At 43.3% G+C, this 27,506-nt stretch overlaps 1 long non-coding RNA gene across 5 annotated transcripts in view; it reads right to left on the reverse strand.

Annotated features, from left to right (window-relative positions):
* Positions 1-1,435: 1,435 nt before the first annotated feature.
* LOC140843380 (uncharacterized) overlaps positions 1,436-27,506 on the reverse strand; it is a 57,867-nt gene continuing 31,796 nt past the window's right edge. For 4 of the 5 annotated variants that reach the window (XR_012121074.1, XR_012121078.1, XR_012121076.1 and 1 more), the window contains 2 exons: positions 24,492-24,674; positions 20,908-23,199 (listed from right to left, as the gene is read on the reverse strand). This is a non-coding gene — a long non-coding RNA (uncharacterized lncRNA). Of the gene's footprint in view, positions 1,572-2,644; positions 2,732-5,477; positions 5,545-20,907; positions 23,200-24,491; positions 24,675-27,506 lie in introns of those variants that run through there. The other variant, XR_012121075.1, reaches the window with a different exon arrangement.

Below are 27,506 nucleotides of genomic sequence, written 5' to 3' on the forward strand. Positions count from 1 at the left end.
AACTTTGTGCTTCGGGTTTTCTTTTTTGAATATGAAAGAGCCAAGGAGAAGATAGGAGAGAACACACCTCACAGTCCCCTTGGGTTTTGTTCTTGGGTTGCAAAGATAAAATCAGTCCTGAAATCCATTTCTCCACACTGATTCTTTGAAGGGTATTTTTATGCTAAATTCTGCCATGTGTGGCTTTCCAGAAGCCACAGGACCCTGTCTCCCTGGGACTGCTCCAGATGACTTTCAGCTGCTTGTACAGTCACCCACTGTTCCTCAGCATGGAGCCATCCCAAAGCCTTCTCTCCAGGAAGGAGAGGTCCTGATACAAAGTCTGGCCTAAGCACCAAGTGGTTGTCATAAACTTTTTGTTTATCTCCTGCTCTTTCCTGTATTTGATAGTCCTCACTTCGTTATGTGAAAGTTAACCTCAGACTTTCCTCCTTCCTCTATCTCATTACTAAGAGAATGCCTGGCACTCCGAAGGGCAGAAGCAGAGACAGCAGGGGCTTGTGGGTGTGCCTGAGGATTCTGGGCTTCAGGCGCAAAGCAAGAGTAAGTCTTCTGCTATGATATCCCAATTGGAATGTACCAAAGAGATTCCTTTTTGTTAATACACACACACATACACATACACACACACACACACACACACGCACACACACATCTTCAGACCTCAGTAGCTGGTAAGAAATAGAACCTGCTGATGCAGCCCTTTGTAACAGTAGCATAGACTACTCTCAGTGCAGAGGGTGAATGAGCTCAGAACAGCCGGTGGATTTATGCAGTTTCTGAGAACCACAATGGAAGCTTCTGACTTGAGTGCCAAAACAGAGGGTTTCTTTTCTTTCTTTCTTTGCCTCATAATGATCACTCCCAGCATATAAATGGTCCTAGCTGACATCACTGATTCAGAGAGCCAACTTTGGAACAAGAGGCATGACTTTGATGACTCATTTGAATCCAGAGAATATATTCAGGCCCTATTTACAAAACTGTGTGACATAAATACAATTGCACAGACCAAAAGATTCAGCCCTCATCAAGACTTATTCATATCTATCATATATATATGATAGATATAACTATTTTTAATTGCTGTATTCTAGAATTATACTACCTCAATACTCCTTAAGTGATATGAAAGTACTCTAGAATTGGGGTACTTTAAAATGTGTTATTTTGTTCCCTTTGAAAGCCATAGAAAACAGCTTCTCATTATAAGGGAGTAGTGGTTACCTGTTCCACATGGATTGTTTTTATCCAAGACTGGTCAACTCTTCAAACTTCTTTTCCTGTTCCTGGACAATGGGCTCAGTAATTCTATTTTTCTATAGAAAAAGCCCTCATATATTTCTGTATACATAGTTTCAGTGAAAGTCACAGAGCATTTGGATCTCTATTGCAAAAGTGCAAATGTAGAGATAAGAAAGCATCTTACATTCTTTGTTTGGTTGATGGGGTGGGTAGTAGACAGCCAGACAGTCGGAGTCTGCACACCAGAACTGGGTTTATTACCAAGCAATCTGGAAAACATAGCAATAAACTCTTCCTGGAAACTTCAAGTCACATGCCAAGAAATCCTGGAATGAGAAAAGGGTAAACTTAGCAGCAGTGACTCTTGTTAGATCTGCTGGTACAGGTAGAATGACAAAAAAGGAGAATGTGTTTCAAGAGTTACTTTTTCATAGAAATAGTCACCATCAAAGAAGTAGGCATAAAAAGATATGTATGTACATTTCATTTCCATTCATTATAAAGTTCAAAGCAGACAAAACAACTCTATCTTTAAGGGATACACACATAAGTGGTACGATGACAGAGAAAAATGAAGAAATAAATACAAAGGTCAGTGTGGTGGTTCCCAGGAGGAGAGGGGTGGGGATAGGTTATGACTGAGTAGAAACATAAGGGGGTTTCTTGATTACCAGTTGTATTCTATTTCTTAATCTGGGTGGTGGCTATTAGAGGGGTTTGCCATATAATTATTCATTAAATGATTCATGTATATTTTGTACATATTTTTCTAAGCATGTGTTTTATTTCATAATTTTAAAAAGAAGTATGGAAATAGAAGGCATGTTATCATCCATAGGAAGATAAGCACTCTCTCAAGGATGACACTCGGGCACCACTGCCTGTTTAGTGACTGACATACTCTGGGTTGTACAGAAGTGGAGGGCTCACTCAGAGAATTAGAGGCTGAGGGTGCCACTGACCTTGATGCTGCCTTCTCTATGGCATTCCTGAGACCAAAGGCAGCTGGCAGGAGAAGGGCTGGGCAAAAGGTGGGGGAGGGTGGAAAGGAGGCAGAAGGCACACGCAGACCCAGGAGGCCAGAGGTCAGAGTGGGAGCCGAAGGTCAAGTAGGCAGAGCTACCAGTGATAAGAACAAGTTATGTGTCCAAACTAGGCATGCAAACAGAGGTCTAGACATCTACAAATATTGGCAAGCTTAGGGCTCAGGAAATGTGAGGCCTAGTCTCCTGGCATGGTCCCAACTGAGATGGGGAGGGAGAAACAGGTGGGAACTTGAAATTATACACACCTACTGTGATGGCAGCAGCCCTCGGGGTCCCAGGGGAAGGCGCTGTAAGAAATGACAGAGTACGTGACAGGGCTGTTAGCCTCAGCAGCCATTCATTCAAATACTTACTCAGAGCCTACCATGGGCCAGATGCTCTCCTAGGAATTGGAAATCCAGTGTAAACAAAATAGTCCCTGTCTTCCTGGAGTGTGCATTCTAAGAGACAGTGAAGGAGCAAGAGAGACAGATGATAATTAAACAACTAAGCAGGTAATTGTACACAAGGCTATCAAAAAAAATAAAACAATGAAGAATGGCTTGGGGAGGGAGCAGTAGGGCAGTACTCAAGAATGATGAGAATTGTCTCCTAGAGAACGAGCAAGTAGAAAGATCATGAGACGAGGTGGAATCAACAGTCTGAAAGGAGCTGTCAAGTGCAGAGAGGCCTGTGATTACAGCCCGTCTGTGGAGCATGGCTCAGGGCTGTGACTCTGGCTACTTGGCAAACTGGGAACATCAGGAGCAGCGCAGTCCTTAGGGGCTGAGGTACCTGACCCATTATCAGAATGGGGGCCTAGGCTTGAGCATGACTCCAGGTGGGGCCGACCTGGAGCTTGAGCCTAAGAACATGCCAGAAATCAGAGACAGGACATGGAACCAGAAAGTTGTCCATTTGAGACACACAATTCCATTTCTGGAGCCAGTTGCCTTTCCCTCAAGGAAGCCCCAGATCTCTGTTTGGAACTTTAACTGTGGTGTATAGCTTACTGCTCAAAGCACATCCAGGCACAGCAAAGCTGAAGAATGCTACTGGATTCTCTCTTGGCTGTGGAGGGGCTCCTGTACCTGTGCAGGGAACTACCAATCATGTATCACAAAGCTTTTTTCTGGTATAGAAGAATGGAATCATATACACATTTTTAAAAAGTAAATTAAAATATATGCTCTTGGCCAAAAGGGAGGTCAATTTAGATTTAAATAGTGAAGGAAATTTAAATAGTGAAGGAAATCCCACTCACATTTAACTTTAGGGGGAAACAGAGCTGTAATTAATTAATCAGCTCTTCTTCTCAGTGGATTTTCAGTGCTACAGGCCTTTCTCAAACTGAGTGTGATTCTAGTGTTCAAAGAGATGGACCTTGCAATCAACATGATTCCTAAATGCAAGATCATTAGCTCATTTGGTGTTGAATTGGAGAAATATCCATCATTTCTATGACCGCAGGGAAGTGCTGGGTTATCAGGCACCTTCCTAACGCCTCTTCAAGAGGAATCCTGGCTCTCCCTACTCTCTCCTTACCTGTCTGCTCCCAAAGAAGATGCAACTCTGTTGTGCCTGTTCTGTGTCTACAATTTTGTAAACAGTAACATCTTTGTTTTCACCTCCCTTCTAGGTTGTAAACTCACTTTTTGATGGACTTATCTTAAGAAACATCTACAGGTATGCTTGTGGCAGCTCAGAGCACAAACAGTGTGTTGGCAATGGAGTTACCAGAATCAGCAAGACTAGATTCCTGCTCCCAGAGGGTTTATGATCCTGTGCAGTGGTTTGCAAACTTGGCTGCAGATTGCAGTCACCTGGGAGAAATTATGATTTTAAACAGGCACATGAGGAATTTTAACTTCCTAAGTGATTTGCCTGCACAGCTAAAGTTTAAAAAGTTTCCTCTAATAGATGGAAAGTCCATCATTTCAATACAATTTTGAGGGTGCTTGGTTGAAGTAGTCACAGGGTGCTGTGAAAACCGAGGGGAGAAGCATGCTTCCAGACAGCCTCAACCCTGCATGTTAAAAGCATTTGTGGAACTTACAAAATGCCCTGGTTCTACCCGAAACTAATGACTCAGAATCTCAGCTCAGCAGGGCATTAGTATGTTTAAAAAGGTCTCCTGATGATTCTGATACCCTGAAATGGTTGAAAACCACTGGAACCCACCGAGGGAGATGGAATAAGGGAAGCCTTTCTAGAGGGAGTAAGAGCTGTGTGGATACTTGGAAAGCTACACATGAGTAATTAGGCAAAGCAGGAAGCCAAACCTCAGCATTTCACTTGGCTTATCCCATAATGCTCACCCAGGAACAGGAATTTGTACTTACTCAATACACTTTTGTTTAATAAATGTTCAGAACGTATGTGATCATTGGGGTTATACATGTGCAATCATCTGTATTCGTTCCCTAGGGCTGCCGTAACAAAGTACTACAATCTGGATGACTTAACACAACAGAAATTTATTCTCTCATGGTTCTGGAGTCTGAAATCCAGGCATTGGAAGCTCTGACGGAGAATCTGTCCTATGCGTCTTTCCCAGCTTCGGGTGGCTGCCAACAACCTCTGATATTCCTTAGCTTATAGACACACCACTCCAATCTCTGCCTCCATTGTCACATGGCCCCTTCCCTCATGTGTGTCTCTGTGTCCAAATTTCCCTCCTCTTATAAGGACACAGGTCATTGGATGGAAGTTCACCCTAACCCAGCATGACCTCATTTTAACTTGACTATATCAGTAGGGACCCCATCTCTACATAAGGTAATATTCACAGGTAGCCGGGATTAGGATTTGAACATATTTGGTTGGGGGGGCACAATTCAATACACAATGGTATCCCAAAGGGTAGGAGAAGATGGTGGCCAAGAAAGGGGAGAGGTGGGGAGGGGAGGATCCTGAGTCCTTCCAAGTCTTGTCCCTGCTCCACACCAGGTCTGCTTGCTTGAGCAAAACATTTCCTACCCATAAATCCCTAGTTTTTGTATGACTCTTCCACATGTAACACAATGTTCAAACATTCTCTAAACCAGTTTGAGACTGTGTGATATCTTCTTTCCTCCATCCAAATGCTCAAGGTTTACTGATGTGATTCTTGATTTGGTTCTAAAATGCAACAAACATGTACAGCATCAGGACACTGTGTTAGAATTGGGACAGTCCCCAGCAAATGGGGACGGATGGTCACCCTACCTGTCTATCGTTCTATCTTGTCTCTCGTTTTTCCAGCCTCCCCATTTGTCTTCTGTTTGAGTGTGCCCTGATGGAAAAGATAAAGACACATGTTTTCACGTTATTTAAAGCTTCAGTAAAGGACTGAGAATTCTAGCTGATTTGTATCTAATTTTAACACTTAGATATTGTTCCAAAAGCAAAGGGGCCTTATTATTTGGTAAAATTAAAAATAAATACTTTATCAAATAAAAAACTTTAAAATGTAATTCAGATATGGAGCAGACCTATGTTAAGTAAATAACCATGACTTCTACATGAACTTAAAGCCTTCCTTATAGCCAAAAGTCTCCACATACAGCCTAACATTCATTGTCTCTCCTGCTTAACTTCTGCCTCCCCTGCCCATTGTATCTGGCTCTGAACCCACAACTGAAATGCAGATGCTTCCTGAAGATTATTAGAGCATCCTGATTGCTGAATTTCATGAACAATACATAATAGAATGGCTAAAGTTAAAAAGACTGCCATACAGAGTGCTGGTGAAGAATTAGAAGCACTGGAACTCTCAGACGCTGCTGGTGGGAATGTAAAATAGTACAACCACTTTGAAAAACAGTTCAGCAGCTTCTTAAAAAGTTAAACATACACATACCACATGAGCCATCCTAGATATTTACTTAAAAGTAAAGAAGGCATAAGTTCATACAAAGACATGAACAAGAATATTCAAGGCAGTTTTATTTGTATGAGCCCCAAACTGGAAATGACCCAAGTGTCCATCAATAGGAGACTAAATAAACCAATGGTGATATATCTATGGTATATCCACAATGGAATACTACTCAGCAAAAAGGAAGGAAGGGAGGGAGGGAAGGAGGGAAGAAGGGAAGCATTGCCTTACTGGACAACTGAGTAACTTTTATGAGATTTTATTGCTAACTTTTTAGTTTGCCCAATAGTTACCCAAATATGTGATAACATATGCTTATTTAATAATTTACGACATGTGGTTTGAATTTAAGAGAAGAAATCTACCAGACTGTGGATCTGTAGTTTTACCAGGACACTGAATGCAAAGTCAGGAAACATTAGCCCAACTTTTTGTCTAAACACCCCAAGTCACGGTCATTAATCCTTGCAGGAGTCACATGCTCAGGTATTGACAGGCACCTGTTTTGAGATTCCTCTGTTTTACTAAATTTGGGGTTTGCATGGATAACAAATTTGGTGACTACCAGACAATTTCTAATTTGTCTTTTTCCAGGACACAGTCAGTTGAGTTTCTCTTTCAAATGGTGTCAAAAGGGTACATGTTCCTAAGATTATTAATTTAAAAATCACACTATGGACGGCGGGAGCCAAGATGGCGGCGTGAGTAGAGCAGTGGAAATCTCCTCCCAAAAACACATAGAGCTATGAAAATATAACAAAGAAAAATCTTCCTAAAATAGAGACCACAGGACACAGGACAACATCCAGACCACATCCACACCTGCAAGAACCCAGCGCCTTGTGAAGGGGGTAAGATACAAGCCCCAGCCCGGCGGGACCCGAGCGCCCCTCCCCCCGGCTCCCGGCGGGTGGAGAGAAACCGGAGCAGTTTTTTTTTTTTGGCGAGCGCTTTTTGGAAGCCTTAGAGGGACGGGCCCCCGTTGCTGGGGAGGCAGGGTGGCGGGACCGGTGAGGAGGTGCCTGGGAACAGCGCCGGAGGACAAAGAATATCCCGCGTTTCTCCCTGCGAGACCTGGGGGCGGGTGCCTGAGACCGGTGCCTGAGGACGGAGGAGGTCGCGCGTTTTTCCCCCTTTTTTTTTTCTCTTTATGGCAAGCGCTTTTTGGAAGCCTTGAAGGGACGGGGACCCCAGTGCTAGGGAGGCACGGTGGCGGGACTGGTGAGCGGGTGGCTGGGACCGGCGCCTGAGGACAAAGAATATCCCCCGTTTTTCCCTGCGGGACCGGTGGGCGGGTGCCTGAGACCGGCACTTGAGGACAGAGGAAATCGCGCGTTTTTCCCCTTTTTTTTTTCTCTTTTCTGCGAGTGCTTTTTGGAAGCCTAAAAGGGACAGGGACCCCGGTGATAGGGAGGCAGGGCGGCGGGACTGGTGAGCGGGTGCCTGGGACCGGCACCTGAGGACAAAGAATATCCCGCATTTTTCCCTGTGGGACCGGTGGGTGGGTGCCTGAGACCAGCACCTGAGGACGGAAGAAATCGCGCGTTTTTCCCCTTTTTTTTCTCTCTTTTTGCCAAGTGCTTTTTGGAAGCCTTGAAGGGACAGGGACCCCGGTGCTAGGGAGGCAGGGCGGCAGGACTGGTGAGCGGGTGCGTGGGACCAGTGCCTGAGGACAAAGAATATTGAGCGTTCCTTCCCTGCGGGACCGGTGGGTGGGTGCTTTTTGGAAGCCTTGAAAGGACAGGGACCCTGGTGCTAGGGAGACAGGGCAGCAGGACCAGTGCGCGGGTGCCTGGGACCGGCACCTGAGGAAAAAAAAAAAAAAAAATCGCGTGTTTTTTCTTTTTTTTTTCCTTTCTGTTCCCTCTCTCATTGTTGCTGTTGTTGTTTTGGTTTGGAGAGTGCTTTTTGGAAATCTTAAAGGGGCAGGACAGGTCACTTAGACCAGAAGCAGGGAATCTGGGGATCTCTGGGCACTCTAACCCCCTGGGCAGCAGGGAGCACAGAGGCCCCTTACGGAGATAAATAGTCTCCTGGCAGCTCCCCCTCTAACGGGGCTCCACCATTTTGGAGGAACAGCCCCAGCCAGGCCAAGCCCACAGCAACAGTGGAGATAAACCCCAAAGCAACTGGGCAGGAAGCAGAAGCCCTGTCTGCGCACAGCTGCCCAGCACAAGCCACTAGAGGTCGCTATTCTCCCAGGAAAAGGCTACAAACCAACAAGAAGGGAAGCTCTTCCAGCGGTCACTTGTACCAGCTCTGCAGACTATCTCTATCACCATGAAAAGGCAAAACTACAGGCAGACAAAGATCACAGAGACAACACCTGAGAAGGAGACAGACCTAACTAGTCCTCCTGAAAAAGAATTCAAAATAAAAATCATGAACATGCTGACAGAGATGCAGAAAAAAATGCAAGAGCAATGGGATGAGATGCAGAGAAAAATGCAAGAGCAGTGGGATGAGATGCAGAGAAAAATGCAAGAGCAGTGGGATGAAGTCCGGAAGGAGATCACAGATGTCAGGAAAGAGATCACAGAAGTGAAACAATCCCTGGAAGGATTTATAAGCAGAATGGATAAGATGCAAGAGGCCATTGAAGGAATAGAAGCCAGAGAACAGGAACGTATAGAAGCTGACATAGAGAGAGATAAAAGGATATCCAGGAATGAAACAACACTAAGAGAAATATGTGACCAATACAAAAGGAAAAACATTCGTATTATAGGGATACCAGAAGAGGAAGAAAGAGGAAAAGGGATAGAAAGGGTCTTTGAAGAAATAATTGCTGAAAACTTCCCCAAACTGGGGGAGGAAATAATCGAACAGACCATGGAATTATACAGAACCCCCAACAGAAAGGATCCAAGGAGGACAACACCAAGACACATAATAATTAAAATGGCAAGGATCAAGGACAAGGAAAGAGTTTTAAAGGCAGCTAGAGAGAAAAAGGTCACCTATAAAGGAAAACCAATCAGGCTAACATCAGACTTCTCAACAGAAACCCTACAGGCCAGAAGAGAATGGCATGATATACTTAATGCAATGAAACAGAAGGGCCTTGAACCAAGGATACTGTATCCAGCACGACTATCATTTAAATATGATGGTGGGATCAAACAATTCCCAGACAAGCAAAAGCTGAGGGAATTTGCTTCCCACAAACCACCTCTACAGGGCATCCTACAGGGACTGCTCTAGATGGGAGCACCCCTAAAAAGAGCACAGAACAAAACACACAACATATGAAGAAGGGAGGAGGAGGAATAAGAAGGGAGAGAAGAAAAGACTCTCCAGACAGTGTATATAACAGCTCAATAAGCGAGCTAAGTTAGGCAGTAAGATACTAAAGAAGCTAACCTTGAACCTTTGGTAACCACGAATCTAAAGCCTGCAATGGCAATAAGTACATATCTTTCAATTGTCACCCTAAATGTAAATGGACTTAATGCACCAATCAAAAGACATAGAGTAATAGAATGGATAAAAAAGCAAGACCCATCTATATGCTGCTTACAAGAAACTCACCTTAAACCCAAAGATAAGCATAGACTAAAAGTCAAGGGATGGAAAAACATATTTCAGGCAAACAACAGTGAGAAGAAAGCAGGGGTTGCAGTACTAATATCAGACAAAATAGACTTCAAAACAAAGAAAGTAACAAGAGATAAAGAAGGCCACTACATAATGATAAAGGGCTTAGTCCAACAAGAGGATATAACCATTCTAAATATATATGCACCCAATACAGGAGCACCAGCATATGTGAAGCAAATACTAACAGAACTAAAGAGGGAAATAGACTGCAATGCATTCATTGTAGGAGACTTCAACACACCACTCACCCCAAAGGATAGATCCACCGGGCAGAAAATAAGTAAAGACACACAGGCACTGAACAACACACTAGAACAGATGGACCTAATAGACATCTATAGAACTTTACATCCAAAAGCAACAGGATATACATTCTTCTCAAGTGCACATGGAACATTCTCTAGAATAGACCACATACTAGCTCACAAAAAGAGCCTCAGTAAATTCCACAATATTGAAATTCTACCAACCAATTTTTCAGACCACAAAGGTATGAAAGTAGAAATAAATTCTACAAAGAAAACAAAAAGGCTCACAAACACATGGAGGCTTAACAACATGCTACTAAATAATCAATGGATCAATGAACAAATCAAAATAGAGATCAAGGAATATATAGAAACAAATGACAACAACAACACTAAGCCCCAACTTCTGTGGGATGCAGCGAAAGCAGTCTTAAGAGGAAAGTATATAGCAATCCAGGCACACTTGAAGAAGGAAGAACAATCCCAAATGAATAGTCTAACATCACAATTATTAAAACTGGAAAAAGAAGAACAAATGAGGCCTAAAGTCAGCAGAAGGAGGGACATAATAAAGATCAGAGAAGAAATAAACAAAATTGAGAAGAATAAAACAATAGCAAAAATCAACGAAACCAAGAGCTGGTTCTTTGAGAAAATAAACAAAATAGATAAGCCTCTAGCCCAACTTATTAAGAGAAAAAGAGAGTCAACACAAATCAACATAATCAGAAATGAGAATGGAAAAATCACGACAGACTCCACAGAAATACAAAGAATTATTAAAGACTACTATGAAAACCTATATGCCAACAAGCTGGAAAACCTAGAAGAAATGGACAACTTCCTAGAAAAATACAACCTCCCAAGACTGACCAAGGAAGAAACACAAAAGTTAAACAAACCAATTACAAGCAAAGAAATTGAAACAGTAATCAAAAAACTACCCAAGAACAAAACCCCGGGGCCGGACGGATTTACCTCGGAATTTTATCAGACACACAGAGAAGACATAATACCCATTCTCCTTAAAGTGTTCCACAAAATAGAAGAAGAGGGAATACTCCCAAACTCATTCTATGAAGCCAACATCACCCTAATACCAAAACCAGGCAAAGACCCCACCAAAAAAGAAAATTACAGACCAATATCCCTGATGAACGTAGATGCAAAAATACTCAATAAAATATTAGCAAACAGAATTCAACAGTATATCAAAAGGATCATACACCATGACCAAGTGGGGTTCATCCCAGGGATGCAAGGATGGTACAACATTCGAAAATCCATCAACATCATCCACCACATCAACAAAAAGAAAGACAAAAACCACATGATCATCTCCATAGATGCTGAAAAAGCATTTGACAAAATTCAACATCCATTCATGATAAAAACTCTCAGCAAAATGGGAATAGAGGGCAAGTACCTCAACATAATAAAGGCCATATATGATAAACCCACAGCCAGCATTATACTGAACAGCGAGAAGCTGAAAGCATTTCCACTGAGATCGGGAACCAGACAGGGATGCCCACTCTCCCCACTGTTATTTAACATAGTACTGGAGGTCCTAGCCACGGCAATCAGACAAAACAAAGAAATACAAGGAATCCAGATTGGTAAAGAAGAAGTTAAACTGTCACTATTTGCAGATGATATGATACTGTACATAAAAAACCCTAAAGACTCCACTCCAAAACTACTAGAACTGATATCGGAATACAGCAAAGTTGCAGGATACAAAATCAACACACAGAAATCTGTAGCTTTCCTATACACTAACAACGAATCAATAGAAAGAGAAATCAGGAAAACAATTCCATTCACCATTGCATCAAAAAGAATAAAATACCTAGGAATAAACCTAACCAAGGAAGTGAAAGACTTATACTCTGAAAACTACAAGTCACTCTTAAGAGAAATTAAAGGGGACACTAATAAATGGAAACTCATCCCATGCTCATGGCTAGGAAGAATTAATATCGTCAAAATGGCCATCCTGCCAAAAGCAATATACAAATTTGATGCAATCCCTCTCAAATTACCAGCAACATTCTTCAATGAATTGGAACAAATAATTCAAAAATTCATATGGAAACACCAAAGACCCCGAATAGCCAAAGCAATCCTGAAAAAGAAGAATAAAGTAGGGGGGATCTCACTCCCCAACTTCAAGCTCTACTACAAAGCCATAGTAATCAAGACAATTTGGTACTGGCACAAGAACAGAGCCACAGACCAGTGGAACAGATTAGAGACCCCAGAAATTAACCCAAACATATATGGTCAATTAATATTTGATAAAGGAGCCATGGACATACAATGGCAAAATGACAGTCTCTTCAACAGATGGTGCTGGCAAAACTGGACAGCTACATGTAGGAGAATGAAACTGGACCATTGTCTAACCCCATATACAAAGGTAAACTCAAAATGGATCAAAGACCTGAATGTAAGTCACGAAACCATTAAACTCTTGGAAAAAAACATAGGCAAAAACCTCTTAGACATAAACATGAGTGATCTCTTCTTGAACATATCTCCCCGGGCAAGGAAAACAACAGCAAAAATGAGCAAGTGGGACTACATTAAGCTGAAAAGCTTCTGTACAGCGAAAGACACCACCAATAGAACAAAAAGGAACCCTACAGTATGGGAGAATATATTTGAAAATGACAGATCTGATAAAGGCTTGACGTCCAGAATATATAAAGAGCTCACACGCCTCAACAAACAAAAAACAAATAACCCAATTAAAAAATGGGCAGAGGAACTGAACAGACAGTTCTCCAAAAAAGAAATACAGATGGCCAAGAGACACATGAAAAGATGCTCCACATCGCTAATTATCAGAGAAATGCAAATTAAAACTACAATGAGGTATCACCTCACACCAGTAAGGATAGCTGCCATCCAAAAGACAAACAACAACAAATGTTGGCGAGGCTGTGGAGAAAGGGGAACCCTCCTACACTGCTGGTGGGAATGTAAATTAGTTCAACCATTGTGGAAAGCAGTATGGAGGTGCATCAAAATGCTCAAAACAGACCTACCATTTGACCCAGGAATTCCACTCCTAGGAATTTACCCTAAGAACGCAGCAATCAAGTTTGAGAAAGACAGATGCACTCCTATGTTTATCGCAGCACTATTTACAATAGCCAAGAATTGGAAGCAACCTAAATGTCCATCTGTAGATGAATGGATAAAGAAGATGTGGTACATATACACAATGGAATACTACTCAGCCATAAGAAGTGGAAAAATCCAACCATTTGCAGCAACATGGATGGAGCTGGAGAGTATTATGCTCAGTGAAATAAGCCAAGCGGAGAAAGAGAAATACCAAATGATTTCACTCATCTGAGGAGTATAGGAACAAAGGAAAAACTGAAGGAACAAAACAGCAGCAGAATTACAGAACCCAAAAATGGACTAACAGGTACCAAAGGGAAAGGAACTGGGGAGGAGGGGTGGGCAGGGAGGGATAAGGGGGGGGAAGAAGAAGGGGGGTATTAAGATTAGCATGCATGGGGGGGAGGGAGAAAGGGGAGGGTGGGCTGCACAACACAGAGAGGACAAGTAGTGACTCTACAACATTTTGCTAAGCTGATGGACAGTAACCGTAATGTGGTTGTTAGGGGGGACCTGATATAGGGGAGAGCATAGTAAACATAGTATTCTTCAGGTAAGTGTAGATTAAAAATTTAAAAAAAAAAAAAAAGAAAGAAAGAAAGAAAAGGGGGATTACTCCTTAACAGGATAAAACTATTGGTAAATCAAAGATCAACGCATGCTTTAAATATCCTTAATGTTGATCACTTAAAGGGTGTCAGATGATCAGCTATGGAGGTACTCTTTTCTGATAATATTCCTTTCTCTTAATTAAAAAAAAAAAAAAAAAGCAGTTACTGTGTGCTGACCTCCAATGAGTTCTGCACAGTGGTATAGAGGGCATGTCAAAGTGTGGGCAAAGGGTCTGTTTGTTTCTACGCAGAAGATCAAGGCCTAGCTTGGATACCCAGAAAATGAACTAAGATACGATATGAGGAGGAGCTTCCGGCATCAGCACTCTCTGGAGGACTCGTGCCGGGGGATGATCATCAAAAAGCCTCCACAGGGATCCGGACGATGCTGCGGTTGTGGCTGCATCCAGCCCACCATCTCCTGGACTTGCCATGAGAAGGAGGAGGGAGATGTCTAGGCTGGCATGTGCATACAGTGAGACAACGAATTTGACCGGATCTGTCTGTTGGAACTCAACCAGGAGTTGGGAGGGGTGCAAGTTGTAGCACCCCAAAATCTCATGACTATAGACTATCTATGGTTAAAAGAACATATGGGATGTGAACAGATCCCAGAAATGGGCTGCTTTAATTTGTCTGATGGTTCAAGTACAGTTGGAAAATATCCATCATATCATAGATAAATTTTCACAAATGCCTAGGGTGCCTAAATGGTTTTCTTGGCTTCACTGGAGATGGCTGGTAATTATAGATTTGCTTTGTTTATGTCACCGTATTCCTATTATGTCAATATGTGTGTGCAAATTAGTTAGTAGTTTAAAACCTATACATACTTAAGGTACTATACAAGAAGATATGTCAAAGAAATAATCAATCCTCCCAAGTTTCCTTCATATGCTACATCTATAGCTTTTCTTCTTCCTTCCTAATTACAAACTTTAAATAGAATTCGTGCCTCATATCGAATTTACCGAGTATCATAATTCCTCCAGGTGGTAAAGATACCTCGAGACAAGTGCTGGGCATAGAAGCCACAGGGCATAAATCTGCAAAGAAGTAAAAAGCTAACCTTTGCAAACAATATGGCTTCTCTCTCACTTACCAACTTTACATTTCCCTGTATGGCCCCGGAAGATGACTGGTTAGCCAGAGACGGGTAAGATTCCTCAAGGGAGGAACAACCTAAGACAGGCACAGTCGCAGGGGGGCCATCAGGTGAGAATTTGGGGATCAACAGAGGTGAGGCTCAGAACCTCACCCCCCCTGTTTTGAGAGAAATCTTCTGCATCCGTGGATGTTTTGCTGCCCTTGTCTAGCCTGGATTAATACTTAGTCCATAGGCACACACCTGATCATCTGATCATCTACATTTGCCTTCTTACAGCACTAAACTATGTTTTCTACCTTTATCTTGCATCTACCTACCACTTCAGCATTTTATTAAAAATAAAAATAATAATAATAATAGGAGAAATGTGGGATCAACATGTAAATCAAGTACAAAAATCAAATGAATATTCATATTTGACCTGATGGTTTATAGGTCATATTGCATGATCAAAACCGAAAGTTTCTGTGATGACTGCCCTTGTACTGTTCACCATATAAGAATTTATTCACTCTGTAAGAATTCGTTCACCATGTAAGAACTTGTTCGTTATGCTTCAGAAGATTGGAGACTGACGAGAATTAGGCTTGAGATGGATTAATGATTGTACATTGAGCATTGACCCCCCTATACTGAATTTTATTGTTGTTAACAACCATTTGATCAATAAATATGAGAGATGCCCTCTCAAAAAAAAAAAAAAAAAAAAAAAAAAAAAAAGCTGGAAAGGTGTCCATCACCAGGAAGATGGATAAACACACTAGTCGTCCATACTGTGGAAAACTGTTCAGTGATAAAAAAAAAGAACAGACCCCTTGCAATCACACAGATGAATCTAAAAAAAAAAAATGCTGAGTGAAGGAAATCAGAGCCAAAAGAGTACCTATTTATTATTCCTTTTATATGAAACTGTAGGCATATCCAATCTATGTGATATAGAGCAAATGAGTGTCTGGAGCTGGGGTCAGTGAGTTGACTATAGGGGCACAAAGGAACTTTCTAGGATTATATTATAGACATGTTCTGTGTACTAATATAGTAGTGGTTATAGTTGTATATGAACTCCTCAAACTCTATGCTTAAAATGAGTGCATTGTGTATATAAATTATACTTCAATAAAACCAATTGATTACATGATAAAAAAAAAAAAAAAAAAAAAAAAAAAAAAAAATCACACTATGTATTTGTCTGTTGCCTTCCTCCAGATAAAGATCTAATCCCTTGCTCTATGAGACAAACATTTGCTTTACCTTCTGGGAAGAAAACAAACACTATCACAAACACTATCTGATAGAACCACTGTTTAAGGGCCAGGCAAATCCCCCTTGACTAGGAGAATGTATAGTTTAAGGTAAAGGAGAAATACTACTACACACAACAGTGTGAAGTATATTCCAGGAGATCAGCGAGCTGTGACTGCCACTGGCTCTTTTTGAATACAGAAGCCAGTTGGCTAGAAGACACTACTGATTCTCTAATCCATCAGGGGGGTGTTCGTCTATTGAATTTGTACTGAAGGAGAAGAGAGATCAGAGAGATGGAGCCATTTGCAGGGAGATAAAAATAAAGCCAATCAAAGCCCCAAGACCCAGCTTTTCTTTGGGTGAGTGTATACAGAAAACAGTTGCCTCTGAGAAGTAAATAGGCAGAGCTTCCTCTTTCTGTATTGACATGAGTCTTAGCCAGTTTTTAAAGGGTTTCTTGCTTTGAGACCCTGAACCTCAGAAATGGGACATGCAACAGACTACATTGAAGTTGTTTTATAACTTTGAAACAGAAGACAGAGAGGAACCAGATGTCCCACTGCTGTATATAGCGTAGTAGATGGAATAAACTTCATGTTAAAGAAATCACTCATGAAAGAGTTGAGCTAATATAAAGAAAAATAAACCATTGTGCAGTAAATTTCACTAATGCAGACCTTCTGATCTGGATAACTGAACAGGTATTCAAGCAATACTAACAGCTTAAATTAATCGAATACCTGACTATATGCCAGATTCCATGTGCACATGAACTCACTGAATTCTCTCAACACATACAATTTTTTACCTATTTTATGTAGAAGGAAATTAAGGCAGAAAGGAGTCAATTGCTGAAGGCCATGAACAAGTAAATAACAGAGTATGCATTCAAATGCAGCCCCAAAATATTCCTGATATTCTGTTGGTCCTGTGAAAGTGTGGTTAATGGTTTTGTTCCTTTGTTTTCGTTGGTGGGTTTGTTTTTGCTTAGTTTATCCTACTTTGGCACTGGGTTCAGGGGTATGCCTAGTGAGTGAGGATTGCTCATAGCATCTAAACATTATTTCAATGTTTACTGAAATACTGCGTGCGTGTGGTACACAGATGGCTGACATGTCTGGCTCAGTAGTAGTGCTCCCTGCCAAGAGAAAGCACAGCACTACGTAACGAATGGAGCACGGAACTGCGAGTCGGGGCCCCTCGTGCCGGTCCTGGCTCTGTCGCTCAGGGTCCTGTGGCTTGGGGCAAGCACAACCTCTGAGCTCGTGTTCTTTGTCAGTACACTGAGTCTAGGCAGGCATCATGGAAGCGACACTGCCCTTACAGACTTGTGCCAAATGAAAGCCCAGTAGCTCAGTAAGAGCAAAAGGCAGAAGAGTCCTAGCGCCCCTGGAGACAACTACTAATTTTTATCTGTTCTTTCTGCCTTGGTCTTCAATTTACAGTCATTTGATCAACATTTACTGCACCTCTGTGCTAAGCACTGCGTAAATGGGAGTGAGTAGTTCTCCCTCAGCTGTAAAGCCTGAAGTCAAGGAGCACAGCCATTGATAAAGGGTTCAGATAAACACACAGCTCAGCGTAACGGTTGTCAGCCATTGTAGAAGACTGAGAGGATGTGGGGGCACCAAGAAGAAATAGACAATTTTTAAAATCCAGAAGATGTTTTCTCAAGGAAATGTCACTTAACTAGTCTTGCAAGATAAGGAACTGGTCTGGGAGTGAAGAAGGCGTGGGGACGGGGAGAGCTTGAGAGAGGAGAGACTGGAAGCCAGATGGGCCAGATCGGGAGGGTCTGTATGACTCATGAACTTGACCTGCAGCACCGTAGACTTATAAAAGGGTTCTAATTTATATTCCTATTATGCTCATTCCTTTTCTTTAAAGGTCTCTGTAAGACCTCAAAATACCTGCTCTGGCTACAAACAGAAACATCACAACCAGCCTGACTACATCTCTGGTAGGTGGAATATTTTGATTTGAAATTTTTGAGAATCATGACTAGTGTTAGAAGCAATGAGTATTCAAGGAAGTAGTCTTTCTCCAGAAAGAAGCTAGATGCTGTTTAGATAGAAACTTAGGACAACAAACTTCCTGCCGCATTTCTCCTCTAAAAATTAAAGACCACAAGAGGGCAGCAGACTTCAGTTTTATGGATTAAAAACAAACCGACATGGGAGGATGGCAAAGGGCAAAGGCAAAGCTTAAATTGAAGGGAATTAGGTCTAACTGTTTAAGATGTATTTTTGTTTTCTAATAAAGTCAGAAATATAAATATCCATACTACTTTGCATAAATGTGAATATTGATTTATTTTTCAAACTCAAAATTTAAAAAATCAAAACAAAATAACACATTAAGTGTTGCTTCTTGTGATTGGGTTCAGGCCCAATATTCAAGGATTAATGAATTAAATAATGAACTTTCCAGATTACCTTTTTCTCGATACTTGTCTTCCAGGCTTAGTAGACTATGCCTGCTGATAGGTGCTTTATTTATTTATTCATTTAACAAATATTTGTTCAGATTCTGTTTTGTGCCAGGCAGGTTGCTATGTGTTGAAATATAAAGGTGAAAAAGACATGATGAATGGATAAGCAACCTGGTCCCCCCCAAAAATGGACTGTAATTCAGGGGCAAAAATAAATGAGCTATCAAGTTATGAAAAGACTTGGAGGAAATTTAAATGCTAATCTGAAAAGGCCACGTATTATATGATTCCAGCTATACAACATTCTGGAAAAGGCAAAACTGTGGAGATAGTAAAAAAATGATTCATTTTCAAGGGTTAAGGAACAAAGAGAGATGAGTAGGCAGAGCCCAGAGAATTTTTAGGGCAGGGAAGATACTCTGATACCGTAACGGTGGATACAAGTTTTTATACACTTGTCAAAACCAATAGAATACACAATACTCAGAGTGAACTCTCTGGACTTTGATCATGATGCGTCTGTGTAGGTTCATAATTACAACCAATGCACTACTCTGGTGCAGGACATTGATAGTGGCGGAGGTTGTATATTTGTGATAACTGGAAGTAAAGGGCCAATCCTGGTACCTTCTGCTCAGATTTGCTGTGAACATAAAACTTAAAACTGCTCTAAAAAAAAGTCTATTTAAAAAAAAAAAAGACATGGATCTTACTCTCAAGAAGCTTAGAGTCTGCGGGGGCAGGCAGCCAAACAAACAAAAACAATCCTTGGTTGGCATTGTTCTAAGGAAGGATTCGGTATTAAGGGAACAGTAGGGAAGGGCCCTAAGTCTCCCCATAGGTTTTCTGCTTCTGGGAGGCCCTGGGTTGTTAAAGCTGCTGTGGACGGAGCGGTGGCATGGAGGCTGAAGGAGCTGATGCTTTTTAGTCCGGCTGGACCTCTAATTAGCTGTGAGCTTTTGAAGAAGACACTTTACCTCCAGACTTCAGTTTACTCCTCTGAATTGATACTGCTGTTTTCTGCCATCTTTAAGGACCTTTCTAGTCTCAACATAAAATTGGTCATTTCAATTTCAATGCAAAGTCCTTTTTTTTTAATTGTGGTAAAATACATATAACACAGAATTTACCATCTTAACCATGTTCAGGTGTGCAGTTTGGTGGCATTCAGTACATTCACCATGTCGTGAGCCATCACCACCATTCACGTTCATTACTTTTTCATCTGCACTAACTGAAATGCTGTGCGCGTTAAACACTAACTCCCCATTCCCTCCTCCTCTGGCCCCTGACAACCGCCACTCTACTTTTTGTCTCTATAAATTTCACTACTCTAGGTACTGCAAATAAGTATAATAATGTATGACTTGTCCTTTCTTTGTGTGAGGCTTATTTCACTTAGCATGATATCCTCAAAGTTCATCCATGTTGTACTAGGTGCCAGAATTTCCCTCCTTTTTAAAGCTGAATAGCATTCTATTGTATGTATATGGCAGTATTCTTTCAAAGTGCTGGTTCTGACCCCACCAACTGCACTCTGGGGAGAAGGAGAGCCCTGGCAGAGCATACATGCCCCTTTCATCTCTCTAGATCCCAGAAGGCAAGTTCAGACCCGGGTGTTCAGAGGGCTCCACTACTTCTGCTGGGGCAGCTTGTGCCCTTCACAGGGTGTGTCCGTGAAATAGCCTTTAATTCTTCCTGTTTGTTGAGCAGTCATCTGTCTCTTTCCCTCACGAGTAAGAACACACTTCATTATCCAAGAGTCACAGACAGGGAAGACCAAGAGAATGGGGGTGCACTGCTTTCTTTCATCCCTATCTTAGTTAGTTCAGGCTGCAAGAACTAATTCCACAGATTTGGTGGCTGATAAACAGCAGCAATTTATTTCTTACAGTTCTGGAGGCTGGAAGTCTGAGATCAGGGTGGCAGCATGGCTGGGTTTCTGGTGAGAACCCCTTCCAGGCTGTAGACTGCTGACTTTCTGCTGTGTCTTCACATGGTGGAAGGGGTGGGGGAGCTCTCTGGGTCCTCATTTAGAAGGGCACTAATCCCACTCTTGAGGGCTCTACCCTCATGTCCTCATCAGCTCCCAAAGGTCCCACCTGCTAAAACCATCACACTGGGTTTAGGATTTCAACATACAGATTTTGGGGGGATATAAATGTTCAGTCCATAATGTCTCTTTTACCTGAGAGATAAGCAAAATAAGAGGCCAGGAGTGAAAAGGATTGTGTGTCCAGGATGTTTAGAACCTGAATACTCCATTCATGCTATTTATCAGAGACAAGGAAATCAAATATGGGAAATATGGTCCTGATTACTACCATGTGAAACTGTTCAGTGACGTGGTTGTGAGGAATTAGATTTCTGGAAAAAGGAGAAAATCAAAGCCAGTTTGTTCAAACAGAATTTTATTCTTTACTCAAATGTCGACTAAAGACACACATTGGCTTAAAGCACTGCTGTTGGAAACCAGACAAGGAATATATTGATTTGAGAGCATTTTCCAAACCTGCAATAAATTAATATGGCTTTATTTTCAAAGTTCCTGAATGGTGAGACTCTCTTGGAGGTTCACAATTGCTCAAATCCCCACTCTGCTTGAAAACTTTCTGGATGTGCAGACTGGGGTTTGGGCATGGTTCACTGCTAGGCTAAAAGCATTTCACATTAAAAATACAAAACACCATTGATACAAAGTTCTGCATTTTCCCTAATTGAAATAGACTAGTAACATAGAATTTCATATTAGCATACTCTCAATGCATAGATGCTGGAATAAATCAGATTGGTTGAATAGAAAACAGATGGCAAGGCTTTTGCCCTTATTTCTTGAAGCCCAGTTTTGCAGGTAAGGAAGAGCGTGGTGGTTAGGTGCTCTAACTCAGGAGTCAGACTGCCAGGTGTAAACCCGGATTCTGCCTCTCCTAGATGTGCAGCCTTGGGCAAGCTAGTGAAATTCTCTGAAGTTCAGTTCTCCGTAAGATGGAGATAATAATAGTATCATAGGGTGTTATGGGAACTAAATTAAGTGATAATTGTTAAGTCCCTAATATGATGCTAGTATTGTTATTGGTATTATTATTATTATTACTGATTGGCTTTAGGATTGGATCTGTTTTCTCTTAGCCTGCTAATCTCTAGTCAGATACAATAAAAGATGTAGCATGCTAAAGAAAAAAAAACAATGGTCTTTGCCCACAGGTCACTGCATGACCTTGTAGAAATAATTCTGTGACCTCAGTGCTTCATTGGATCATGTCTTTTATGATGATGAAGCAGGAATGAACTCTGATCCACAAACTTGGGTACACTAGGTACTGTTACATTCTTTTATCTCTCTAAAGCTGAATTAACTCTGGCTTTGCTCCCAACTGGGAGGCAAGAACTTCAGTCTTCATCTTGATAGGCTCCACCTTGCCCACAAACACCTGAGAAGTGTCCCTGTGTCTTTAGTCCACAAGCAGCACTGGGGCTGGATCCTTTGTCCGGTTCCTCTGAAGATGGGTCACTGATGCTCCTCTGCCAAATGACCATAAGGTCTCAGTTGGGAACCCCCAGTGGGATCCCCCATGCAGAGTGTCCACTCATGCTTGGCTTTCTGTCCAGACATTCCTCCTAAGGCCTGGCCACCCCCCTAGAGGTGCTGCAAGGGACAGAGGCTCAGGCCACCAAGACTTCACCCCGTCCACATCTCAAACTTGGGAGAAGCCCACTCCCTGCTATGTTATCACAGCTTCTATCATTTGCACCTCACAGGCATTCTCTCCTCTCCCCCTTTCCTAGGAAAATAGAGCATTAGCCTTGTAAGAGCAAATACTGGGAAAAAAGAGGTGGTAGCAGCATTGTTTCTAAGAACCTCCTGCTTTGGGTATTGAAGTAAGAGATCACAAAGGCCCAGCCACATTCCAACATCAAAAGAGAAGGCAAAATCTAAGGAAAATACAACACAAATTAACATTGCAATGAATACTATTTCAAGTAGATAAAATTTGCTTGATGCTTCTTAATTTTTCCTTCCAAGAACCTCTTCCATTATCCTTTTATTCTGTTCCTATGTAGTATTTTAAAATAGTTCTCTAAAAGGAAATTTATTAAGTAATTATTTGTACAGAGTAATCTTAGCTAAATGTAGTACCTATTAGACTTTTTGAAATAATGACTTTCATGTCCAGGCTGCCATTACTCATACAAGGAAGGTCAGAATGAATTCTTCAACGTCACATGATATAGGTCCAGAAATGGCTTTTACTGAAGCAAGGAAATGCATAGAGTGGTGAGGCAGAGGTTGATGTGCCCCACCAGCCTCTCCATTGTCCCTGAATGAGGGTTATACCTGGAAAGGGGAGCCAGAGCCATAGTTGCATTTCATGGAGGGACTTTTTCCTTCTGTATGTTTGCCTTCTTCCAGGACAAGTGTGAGGAAGTGGCCTCATCAGGAATACCTAGACTGTACCCAACTGTTTATGGCTTTGTCCCAGAATATCAGACCTTCTTCCTGTGGGAGAACATGAGCACACTGGAGGTATAACATCTGTCTCTGCCTCCTGCATTGGCCCAGATGACTCCACAGTTCTCAGGTCTCTGCTCTTCCCTGTGGTCAAGGTTTTCAGACTTGATCCTCATGCCTATAATCAGTAGAGGGGACTGTAAGTTGTCTTTCTGTCGAGGTCCGGGGGTTGCTGTTGAGGTCTTGGGGCGACAAGAAGAGAAAAGATGGAGGTGGGAGTCATCATGGGGGGTGCTCAAAAGAAACCACTTTATTCTGTGTAAAGCTGTGCTTTTTATATTGCCATAGTGCTCATTCATGGTTACATTAGCATTGAAGACGCACATGCATGTGACCTTCATGGCCAGGTGTCTGGCCTTCATGACCCTTATCTAGCTCCTTACTCATGGATATAACACACTGTGTTTCCAAGGTTTCTCAAAGCCAGACATATCCGGGGTGAAGCAGCAGGCAGCTGTTCTCATAGAACAGTAGGGAAAGTCGGTGGGGGGGCCTTCCCTACATCCCACCCCTTTCTATAGGACAGCAGCCACCTGCTTCTTCCTTGCACACAAAGCAGAGCATTGTGCCCAGAGCCCACAGAAACAATATAGAGAACAACAGACAAGGAGGCCTCATGCCCCAGTGGACACTATGGTTAGGAACCAGGGCCAAGTGGGACCAAGCTGGTAATACCAAATAGACAAGGGTTATTGGGATAAGGCTTGTATCTGAGACTCTTCATCATCAATTTCTTTCAATGCAGCTTGTATTTGCTGCTGGTGGTCTGGGATATAAACACAGCAGTCAACATGCAGTAAAGCACAGGTACCCCCTTGGGCAGCTGTGAGCATATCCAGAGCTATTCTGTTTTGTAAAGTCACCTTCCACATTTGGGTGACTTCAACTAGCAGTACAGCTAGTGAGGACCTTGTTACATTCAAGGCATGAGCAACATGCTGTGCCAGGGCTTCTATTTGTAATTCTACATGTATAGTACCATCTCCTGGAAGGAAGATAGCCAGGGGGTAAAACCACCATGCCATCTGTTTGGGACGATGCCAATGGGAACATACAGCATCCCAATTATGTGTGGGCCATGGCAAGGTCTGTAGTATCCGTCCTGATAAGTATGGGCAGCCTCAAGTACAACGGCCTGTCCAATTTGCAGGGAGATAGGACCAGACATATTTCCCACATATCCAAATGGTTTCTCCCAGCAGGCGGTCAGTTAGCACAATGCCCACATGGGTGCAAACATCCCACCAGCACTTAGGGGTGTGATTAACACTGTCACTGGCACACAGTTCTCTGGGTAACCGGACAACCATGAGATTGGATATGGAAACCTGCTGCTCAATGCACAGCAGAGCTATGGTTTGCAAGGTAACATATATACTAGACATGCATCCCCACCCTTTATACGGTCCCCTCCCCAGGTAGAGTGTGAGCTGATTGTTGGATCAGTGCTCAGTTGCACACCATTTTGGTTCACCTTTGGCGTCACTGCGATTTCATGCTCGAAGGTGTTCCCTGCAGACAGGTTGGCAGAGCGATTTTCCACAGCAGTCCCACAGTAATTTCCCTGGGCAGTTCCATACACACCCAGCAGTGGGAGATATTATGTACTCGGGCAAAAGTATGGTCCTGTGACACCACACTATTGCTCTCTGTCGACCTGGGTGGAAAGACAGAGCAGAAAAAGGCACCATCAGTGGCAGGTCCCAATTCTTAGGGAGAATACAAGTGACCTTGTCATCTTGTGACAAAACAGTGGCTGCCAGGGGTGGTTTTTCCAGGCCTGTGATACCAGACCATAGCGCCCAAAGACACTGGCAGAGTATCAGGTTCAGTCTTCAACAGAAATTGTGGTATTGGCCATAGTCGCACGACCACAGTCCCTGCCAGTATGGCTGTTGCCCTCTCCAACAAGGAAGCAGTCAGTTTAAAAGGCCACTTTCCTATCGATGATGTAATGTGTAGCCCATGGGTCAGCCCCTCCCCCATACCTCATACAAGGCAACCCATGCATGTCCTTCAATCACCAAGGTCCATGGCCACGTCCACTCCTCTGTGCAGCCAGCAGACAGCATACATGGGGCAGGAAGGAGCAATGTTTCTTCCAGCAACGTTTCTTCCAGTGGCTGCAACTCACTGGGGCCTTGTTTTAAATATTTTAGGACATATGGGTGAGCTACCAACAACCTCTCTATGGGAATTTTCCCCAGTGTTTCTTGGTTGCTCATTCAGCAAGCATACTGCTACGGGCAAGTACTTCATCCACTGCGTCCATCCTAAATGTTTCAACTTATCCTTCAACAGCCTGTTATACCTCTCTATCATTCCAGCCGCCTGGGGCCGATACAGCACATGTAATTGCCATACAGTGTCCTGTTGTCGAGCCCACGCTTGTACCTCTTTGTCCTGTAAAGTGGCTCCCTCGGTCACTGTTGACAGTTAGTGAATGCCCATAACTGGCACATAAGTGCTCCAAGGCCCATTTAGTAGCTTGTTGGGTAGCTGGACCATGGGATGGTCCTGTAGCCATGTCCACTGCTGTGAACACATATTTACATCCCTGACTACTGGACAAGGGCCCTATGTAATCTCTTGCCACACCTGGAGGGGTTCTGGTGGAGGGAAGAGCTATCCTTCTTGCATGGGGATGGGACAGAGATGTGGGTAAAAGTGAGTGCATTGAGGGCATGCCTGCACCGCTTGTTTTGCTTCAGCAAATGTCAGCAGCATGTGCCATCTCTGGGCAACTTTACACATGGTTCTAGGGTCTACATGCCCTAGTTTCTTATGCAACCATGGCCCCATGTCCATAGGGGGCAGCTCCTGAAGCACACGAGCCCTGGCCAGGATGCTGGCCACATCACTCCCAGGGCTTAATGCTGGGTAGTGTCCTGACACATGATGTATCAGGGCACCTTCCTTTAACCCACGGGCCGAAGGTCCTTCCACATCGTTTGTTCCCACTGTGGGCAATGGCCGATTCCCCAGTCCTGTGCTGCCCACTGAGGCAAACCAGACAGTGAGGCCACAAACACAGCCCAACTGTCAGAACAGATGGTTATATGACTGGATTCCCTAGTCAAAACAAGCCATACTGCCTGTAATTCAGCCCATTGGCTGGATTGCCCTACCCCAGACTCATACCAGAGCTCTTCCTGTGACGGAAGAATGGCGACGGCCACCCATGTTGCTGGGTGACCCTTTGCGAATCCATCTGTACACCAGGCCTCCACTGGTGGCGGCCCTGTCCCCTCCTCACAGGGGCTTACTGTTAGCATGTCCATGCTCAGTAAGGTGGGTGCAAGTTCAACTGCAGAGGTTACTGGTCCAGGACTTGCTGCAATTCCTGTGAGAGAGGGCTTTTGGAGAATCTAGCCAGTTGTTCTAAACAGGCTTCCCACTTGGTCACGGTGGGTGTCTGGGCAACCCCAGTCCGGGGAGCTGTCGCCCAAGCTGTGCCCCACCTCAGTCGGAAGGGCAGTAACCAGACGTACTGCTTGTAGTCCCGTGATTCCTTCAGCAGCCAGGAGGCGGCATACACTGCTGCCAGCTGTTTTCCAACAGCGAATAGTGAATCTCTGCTCCTTTCCACAGCTGAGACCAAAACCCTATTGTGACTTTGTGGGCCCATGTTTCCATAGCCCCATCAGGATCTCTAAAGGCCACCCATCAAGTTTTCACGAGCCAAACCAGCAGCCAAAAGGTCAGTCCATGTCTGTCTGTGGCTTACTTTCAGCAGTCCTACCACGACCGTCTCTGGCGCCGTTTTTGCTGCTGTTTTTCCTTCTCCCTTGTGCTGCTCCACCACAGTAGTTCGCACTTTGTTTGCTTGACGTCGCTTTACTTCCACACTGACGCTGCTTCGTATATTGGGTGGTCAGTATATGGCCCTAGCAACGCGGGGGACAGTTCCAAAGCTACCCTGAAGGACCACTGGCTAGAACAAGACCTTTCATATGAGGTGTTAACAGTTCCTCATCTGGACTGCGGTAATGGGGAGCAAACATCATCTGTCTCGTACCCATTTCAGGGAGCACGTGCACCAACTCCAGGTATGGGCTCCACTTTTTTACGTGTTCTGGCATGTCCTCTGGGGTATCCCACACTGCCTTTGCTGCATCCATTAACCAATTTATCAGGGTTTTATTGCCAGTATGTGGGTCTGTGCGCCTAACACTCTGCAATACACACTGCATAGAGGGCACAGCTGTTATGCAGGAGAGCTGAGACACCTCAGAGTAAGAGCTCAGTAGCGCCCTCAACCCACAGCCACAACAGCCAGGCAGGCACAGATTCCCCCAAATGTTGCCTACACTGCTCGGACAAATCCCTTCAGTCCATGGCCGTATGCACTGTGTGCATTGTTTGCTGGGTAGCTATCGGGGTGTAGGGGGGGCCCGTCTGGCTGCCCCTCGGTGGCTACAGGTCCTTGTATCTCCACACGTTGCCGCGCGGTGGGGTGGGCATGCAAAACCAGCAGTGCTGTGTGGCA

Source organism: Manis javanica, chromosome 9, assembly GCF_040802235.1.
Source record: "Manis javanica isolate MJ-LG chromosome 9, MJ_LKY, whole genome shotgun sequence".
NCBI classification, from domain to species: Eukaryota; Metazoa; Chordata; class Mammalia; order Pholidota; family Manidae; genus Manis; species Manis javanica.